Source organism: Tachyglossus aculeatus, chromosome 2 (genome assembly GCF_015852505.1).
Source record: "Tachyglossus aculeatus isolate mTacAcu1 chromosome 2, mTacAcu1.pri, whole genome shotgun sequence".
Classification (NCBI taxonomy): Eukaryota; Metazoa; Chordata; class Mammalia; order Monotremata; family Tachyglossidae; genus Tachyglossus; species Tachyglossus aculeatus.
The window spans coordinates 142,429,760-142,437,856 of NC_052067.1; the positions used below are offsets into that span (position 1 = coordinate 142,429,760).

At 44.7% G+C, this 8,097-nt stretch overlaps 1 non-coding gene across 1 annotated transcript; it reads right to left on the bottom strand.

Moving 5' to 3' along the window:
- Positions 1-2,065: 2,065 nt before the first annotated feature.
- On the bottom strand, positions 2,066-2,203 carry LOC119924865. Its single transcript, XR_005449547.1, has one exon. It is a non-coding gene; the product is annotated as a small nucleolar RNA SNORA7 (small nucleolar RNA).
- Positions 2,204-8,097: the final 5,894 nt, after the last annotated feature.

Below are 8,097 nucleotides of genomic sequence, written 5' to 3' on the forward strand. Positions count from 1 at the left end.
TTTCTCTTTGCCTCAGTTTTCTTATTTGAAAAATAGGCATTCGATACTTTATTTTTATGGTATTTGTTAAGCACTTACTATCATCGTCAGTGATATCTGTTGAGTGCTACTTTGTGCAAAACACTGTATTAAGCGTTTGGCAATACAATAGAATTGGTATCCGCATTCCCCACCCACAACAAGTTTACAGTCTAGAGTCTACTTCACCATCTATATGTTTAAACTCTCATTTACCAATACCTGCTCTTCTGCTTTAGACTGTGAGTCCATTGTGGGACAGTGACTGTATCCATCCTGGTTATTGTATCTGCCCCAGTGCTCAGCAGAGCACTTGGTAAAAAATGCTTAACAAATAGCACAAATTGTATGTTTTTATTATTATTATCCTAAGCCCGTCTCTACCTTCTCAGGATGGCAAACAGAGGCCTAGCCATTCCATTCCTAGTTTGGCCAGTGGCTAGCAAGTAGAAGTCAATCTGCTACAAGTCAAAACTCCTCCATGCTGGGCAGCAGCGGCCTGGGAGATAGTCGAGTGCGGAGACTCAAGTTGACTGTGAGGAAGGAGGCAGTGGTCACCACTTCTGGATTTTGACCAAGAAAACTCTCTGGACCCATTACCAGAGTGTTGGCTGATGGAGGTGGGGCGTTCTGGGAGAGATATATCCATCGAATCGCTCTGGTTTGGAAATAACTCCATAGATAAGACACGACAAGACCTGTCTCTGGCTCTCAAATTTTAGTCCTCAGTTCCTCATGTGAATTCCAGCTCCACAATGATTCCGCATTTCAGATAGATAAGCCAAGGCTCTCCATCTTTTATATTCTGCTGTTTCTCCTTCTACCAATAACATTTCTTTTTTGTTTTTAATAGTATTTGTTAAGCGCTTACTCTGTGCCAGGCACTATACTAAGCACTGGGGTAGGTACAAGCTAATCAGGTTGGACACAGTCCCTGTCCCACATGAGGCTCGCAGTCTTCATCCCCATTTTCCAGATGAGGTAACTGAGGCCCAGAGAAGTGAAGTAACTTGCCCAAGTTCACACAGCAGAGCCAGGATTAGAACCCAGGTCCTTCTGACTTCTAGGCCTGGTTTAGTCACATGATTAAAAGGATTTAGCCTACAAGAGTCCACAAGCAATCTGGGTGTCTGAATACCTCCCCTAGCTTTCAACGTCAGTTCAGCCTGGACATAACAGAACAAAAGTTCAGCTCTGAACATCAAAAGCCCTGGCTTCAAGACATGTAGTATCAGCAAGCAGTCCAAAAAGGCAATGACTCCTGAGGCTAGGCCATCAGTGATAATAATAATAATAATAATAATAATAATAATATGACTGTGGTATTTAAGTGCTTACTTTGGGTCAAACAGTCATTCATTCATTCAATTGCATTTATTCATTCATTCAATTGTATTCATTGAGCACTCACTGTGTGCAGAGCACTGTACTAAGCGCTTGGGAAGTACAAGTTGGCAACATATAGAGATAGTCCCTACCCAACAACAGGCTCACAGTCTAGAAGCGGGAGACAGACAACAAAACAAAACATGTAGACAGGTGTCAAGTCGTCAGAACAAATAGAATTAAAGCTAAATGCATTGAGGGCTCACTGCATGCAGAGCACTGTACTAAGCACTTGGGAAGTACAAATCGGCAACATATACAGACGGTCCCTACCCAACAACAGGCTCACAGCCTAGAAGACACTGTTCTAAGAGCTGGGAAAGATACAAGATTTCAGGTCACACATAGTCCCTGTCCCACCCAGGGCTCACAATCTAGGAGGTAGAGCACGTATTGAATCCACATTTTACAGATGAGGGAACTGAAGCCCAGATAAGGTGACTGACTTGCCCAAGGTCACACAAGCAGGCACATGTGGAAGCCGGGACACATCTCTCCCAGGACACCCCACTTTAATCTGCAATCATTCCAGTGGTGGATCCAGAGAGTTTTCTTGGTAAAAATCCAGAAGTGGTTGACCATTGCCTCCTTCCACACAGTAAATGAGTCTCTGTCCTCGACTCTCTCCCATGTCGCCGCTGCCCAGCACAGGTGAGTTTTGACTTGTAGCAGATTGCCTTCCACTCACTAACCACTGACCAAGCTAGGAATGGAATGGGTAGGCCTCTGCTTGACTCTCCCTCCAGTAGCCGAGACTGGTAGAGGACTGGAAACTCTCCTGGTGCCACCCTGAGAGGGTGCTTGGCACATAGTAAGCGCTTAACAAATACCATAATAATTATTATTATTGTTATTCTGACCATGCACTTTCCCTCCAGATCAGACTGGGGAATACATCACATCTGGGAGGGGCTGTGCTCTGGAGAGCAGACTGGACTGTCCACCTCAGACAAGCCCTCAGGGTTCCTCCAGAGCCCAATGACTCTTAGACTGTGAGCCCACTGTTGGGTAGGGACTGTCTCTATATGTTGCCAACGTGTACTTCCCAAGTGCTTAGTACAGTGCTCTGCACACAGTAAGCGCTCAATAAATACGATTGATTGATTGATTGATTGAAGGGTGCTCTCTATCCAGGAAAGGCTGTGCTTTGGAGAGGACACTGTCCACCACAGACAAGCCAGTAGGTCGATCATATTTACTGAGCATATTTATTGAGCGCCGTTTCTCTAGCAGTGTGGCTAGAGAAACAGCCTGGCCTAGTGGATGGGGCACAGACTGGGAGTCAGAAGGACCTGGGTTCTAATCGCAATTCTGCCACATACCTGCTGAGTGACCTTGGGCAAGTCACATCACTTCTCTATGTCTCCGTTACCTCATCTGGAAAATGGGGGTTAAGAATGTGAGTCCCATGAGACTTTGTACAATCTGATTAACTTGTAACTACCCTAGTATTTAGAAAAGTGGTGGGCACATAATAAGAACTTGATAATTACCATAATTATTATTATTCTCATGACTTGCAGAGCTCTGTATTAAGCGCTTGGGAGAGTACAATATAACATTATAACAACTACATTCCCTGCCCACAACAAGCAACAGTCTAGAGACGGAGACAGACATTAATGTAAATAAATTACTATAGCGAGGTGACCCTTGCCTCATAAAACGAGTGGTTCTAAGGCAGTCATCTATCAATGTTTCAAGGTGTCAGAATAATTCTAGAGCTGAAGTGGTAATTAGCATCAACTTTAGATTCATTCATTCATTCAATAGTATTTATTGAGTGCTTACCGTGTGCAGGGCACTGTACTAAGCGCTTGGGAAGTACAATTCAGCAACAAATAGAGACAATCCCTACCCAACAACAGGCTCACAGTCTAGGAGGGGGGAGACAGACAACAAACAAAACAAGGCAAGTAAACAGGCATCAGCTAATATATGCCAACACAACCTTGTTGCATCTGGCAAGCTTGTTATGGAGCAGATTGGAGAGTGTTCCATATCCAGGAGGGGCTGTGCTTTGGAGAGCAGACTGTTCACTATGGACATGACTGCTTGGTTCCTCCAGAGCCCACAGGATTTCACCTAGGAGAGACTGTGCTTATAACAATATTGGGAGAATACTTCAGCGAATACAATATAACAATAAACAGACACATCCCCTGCCCACCACAAGCTTACAGTCTAGAGGGTGAATCAGGCGTACTAAGTCCTGTGGTGTGCAAAATGGGCCAGGTGGAAAATATTGTTGAGTGTCTGTCATCTGCCCAGGGATGCCTAGAAACCTCACGCTAGTCAGGAAGTCTTCTTCCTTTCCTTCAAGGAGTGGTAGAGTCACTCTGAAGACTACCAGAGGGTGAGCCCGTTGTTGGGTAGGGACCTCTCATCCTATCCCGACTGGATTACTGCATCAGCCTCCTCTCTGATCTCCCATCCTCCTGTCTCTCCCCACTTCAATCTATATTTCACGCTGCTTCCCGGATCATCTTTGTGCAGAAACGCTCTGGGCATGTTACTCCTCTCCTCAAAAATCTCCAGTGGCTACCAATCAACCTATGCACCAGGCAAAAAATCCTCACTCTCGGCTTCAAGGCTGTCCATCCCCTCGCCCCCTCCTACCTCACCTCCCTCCTTTCCTTCTCCAGCCCAGCCCGCACCCTCCACTCCTCTGCCACTAACCTCCTCCCTTTGCCTCGTTCTCTCCTGTCCCGCCATCAACCCCTGGCCCACGTCCTCCCCCTGGCCTGGAATGCCCTCCCTCCGCACATCCGCCAAACTAGCTCTCTTCCTCCCTTCAAAGCCCTACTGAGAGCTCACCTCCTCCAGGAGGCCTTCCCAGACTGAGCCCCCTCCTTCCTCTCCCCCTCCTCCCCCTCCCCATCCCTCCCGCCCTACCTCCTTCCCCTCCCCACAGCACCTGTATATATGTCTGTACATATTTATTACTCTATTTATTTTACTTGTACATATTTACTATTCTATTTCTTTTATTTTGTTACTATGTTTTGTTTTGTTGTCTGTCTCCCCCTTCTAGACTGTGAGCCTGCTGTTGCGTAGGGGCCGTCTCTATATGTTGCCAACTTGTACTTCCCAAGCGCTTAGTGCAGTGCTCTGCGCACAGTAAGCGCTCAATAAATACGATTGAATGAATGAATAAATCTCTATATGTTGCCAACTTGTACTTTCCGAGCGCTTAGTACAGTGCTCTGCACACAGTGAGCGCTCAATAAATATGATTGAATGAATGAATCTCTATATGTTGCCGACTTGTACTTCCCGAGTGCTTAGTACAGTGCTCTGCACACAGTGAGCGCTCAATAAATACTACTGAATGAATGAATGAATGACTAACAGGCCATGGAGGCAGAAATGAAGCCCAAACAGATAGCATCCAAAGTTCAGAACATCTCGGTTATTTGCTAAAATTTAAACCAGGGAGCCCTCTGCTGGCTTTTAGCAATTCCGAGCCCTTTCCAGTTTGAAAACCGGGTTTCACACAGGCCCGCTCAAATTTAAATTAAATTTCCAACATTGCATTTCCTCCTGAATTCACAAGGAGCCCTGAAAAGACACCAAAAACTGAACCACACCTAGGTTTTCAAAGGGAAAGTGTGAGGTAGTGAAGCTGCGACTTCTCAGAGGGAAGAATTTGCAAAGGAGAAGAAGCGCGGCTCAGTGGAAAAAGCAAGGGCTTGGGAGTCAGAGGTCATGGGTTCTAATCTTGCTCTGCCACGTGTCTGCTGTGTGACCTTGGGCAAGTCACTTAACTTCTCTGTGCCTCAGTTACCTCATCTGTAAAATGGGAATTAAAACTGTGAGCCCCACATGGGACAACCTGATCACCTTGTATCCTCCCCAGTGCTTAGAACAGTGTTTTGCACATAGTAAGCACTTAACAGATGCCATCATTATTATTATTATTATTCTCTGAACCTCAGTTACCTCATCTGTGAAATGGAGATTAAGACTGTGAGCCCCACATGGGACAACCTGGTCAGCTTGTATCCCTCCCAGCGCTTAGAACAGTGTTTTGCATGTAGTAAGCACTTAACAGATACCATCATTGTTATTATTACTATTATTATTAAAGGAGGAGACGAGGTCTGAGGAGTTTTCTTGGTTGGAAAATGGGAATTCAATCCCTTTTCTCCTATCTTTTGAGACTGTTAGCCTCAATTTGGACAGGGACTGTGTCTGACATGATTATCCTGTATCCACACCAGCATTTACTAGAGTGCTTAGCACATTTTTTGTGTTACTGGCTAAATAATTATTTTGTGCCAGCGACTATATTAAGCCCTGGAGTAGATACAAGCTCATCAGTTTGAACTCAGTCCCTGTCCCATGTGGAGCTCACAGTCTTAATCCCCACTTTACAGATGAGGTAACTGGGACACAGAGAAGTGAAGTGACTTGCCCAAAGTCACACAGCACACCAGCAGCAGAGCAGGGATAAGAACCAAAATCTTTCTGACCCCAAGCCCATGCTCTATCTACTAAACCACACTGCTTCTCATAGTAAGTGCTCAACAAAGACTAAAATTATCGTTATGACTACTGCAGTCATAAGTATTATTGTTATCATTATAATTATTATTAATGAATAATTATAAATGTGGCATTTGTCAGGCATGGGGTGATTACAGAGAGGCACGGGCCTGAGAATCAGAAGGACCTGGGTTCTAATCCCGGCTCTGTCACTTGTCTGCCGTGTGACCTTGAGCAAGTCAGTTCACTTCTCTGGGCCTCGGTGGCATCATCTGGAAAATGGGGCTTGAGACTGTGAGCCCAACATGGGACAGGGACTGTCTCTGACCCAATTTGTTTGTATCCAACCCAGTGCTTAGTACAGTGCCTGGCACAGAGTAAGTGCTTAAGAAATACCATTATTATTATTATTACTATTATTATTATTATCATAGGGCAGTGCTCCCCTCCTGCTCTCCACCCCCTCTCTCCCCACAACCGGACTCACCTCTTCTGGGGAACTGGGCAGTGAAGGTCATTTCTCTCTGATTGAGAGTTTGCCTTAGGCCTATACTGTTCTGCTAATAATAATGATAACAATTTTGGCCTTTGTTAAGGGCCTACTATGGGCCTACTATGTTCTAAGCGCTGGGTTGGATACAAGCAAATTAGGTGGGATACATTCCCTGTCCCACGTGGGGCTCACAGTCTCAATCCTCATTTTACAGATGAGGTCACTGAGGCCCAGAGAAGTGAAGTGACTTGCCCAAGGTCACGGTGGACAAGTGGCAGAGTGGGGATTAGAACCCAGCTCCTTCTGACTCCTAGGCTCGGGCTCTATCGACAAGGTCACCTGCTTCTCCCGCTAATCTTCCTTCCCCCTTTATAATCGGCATCGATCAGACCTCAATCTGGGAACACAGTTCTCTGAGGACCCCCAAAGCTGAAGCGCCGTGTGCAGAATTTAGAGGAACCAAAAGAGAATAATAGAAATGTTTAAAATAACATTTTAAGGTTAAATGAAAGAGAGATTAGAAGCAAGATTTTAAAAAGGGCTTTCACTGCTTGGAGAATGTGAGAGGCCTTAATCGCGGAACCCAAGGGTGTGAAGAAATATCATATCTTCTAGATATCTTCTAGACTGTGAGCCCATTGTTGGGTAGGGGTTGTCTCTGGTGCCAAATTGTACTTCCTATGTGCTTAGTATAGTGCTCTGCACACAGTAAGCGCTCAATAAATATGATTGAATGAATGAATGAATGAGGTGACCAAGGCCCAGAGAAGTCATATTACCTGCCCAAGGTCACAGAGCAGAGAAGCGGTAGAGCCGAGATTAGAACCCATGACTTTCTAACTCCTAGGCCAGTACTCTATCAAATACAGCGTGCTCCTTCTCATACCATGCTTCTTCTCTAAGCTTGGGAGGATGTGCTATGACTGAGTTGGTACAAACATTCCCTGCCCACGATGAGCTTACAGTCTAGAGGGGAGACAGACGTTAGTGCAATTGAATAAATTATGGATATGAACATAAGTACTGTAGGGGTCAATAAAGGGCACAAATCCAAGTGTAAGGGCAATGTGGAAGGGAGCGGGAGAAGAGAAAATGAGGACTTAAATTTACCCCAGGAATTTTATTACACCCTTTGGACAAAGAACCCATAGGAATTGTTTTTTGCCTCATGCCTCTCACTCTCTCTTGTGCTACTCTGTGTTTAAATTTTTTGCCCCTGCTCACTGTTGTACTGGCTGAAACCTTAAACCAGCCTTAATATTGACACTAATAATACTAGTACTACTACTAATTATGATACTGAAAATAGTCTGATAGTCATCGTTTTATATTTATCCATGGGCTCTTCTTTGATGCTGATTTTCTTTATTGATTGTTTGTTTTTTTCCTTATAATAATAATAATAATAACGGTATTTGTTAAGTGCTTACTATGTGTGAAGCACTGTTGTAAGCGCTGAGCACTGTTCTAAGCTTATGTGTTAGTCACCAGCCCCCTTCATACCTTATTCTTCAATTGTAAACTCCTTTAGTTAATTAAGGGATCTTGTCTAATTCTCACCCAGATATTCATTCCCAGGGGTTAATCCCGTACTTTTAGCACAATAAGCACTTAATGAATACTAAACAGTGTTGCCTAATGGTTAGAGCACCAGCGTAGAATCAGAAGAACCTGGGTTCCAATCCCAGCTCCAAGACGTGTCTGCTTTGTGA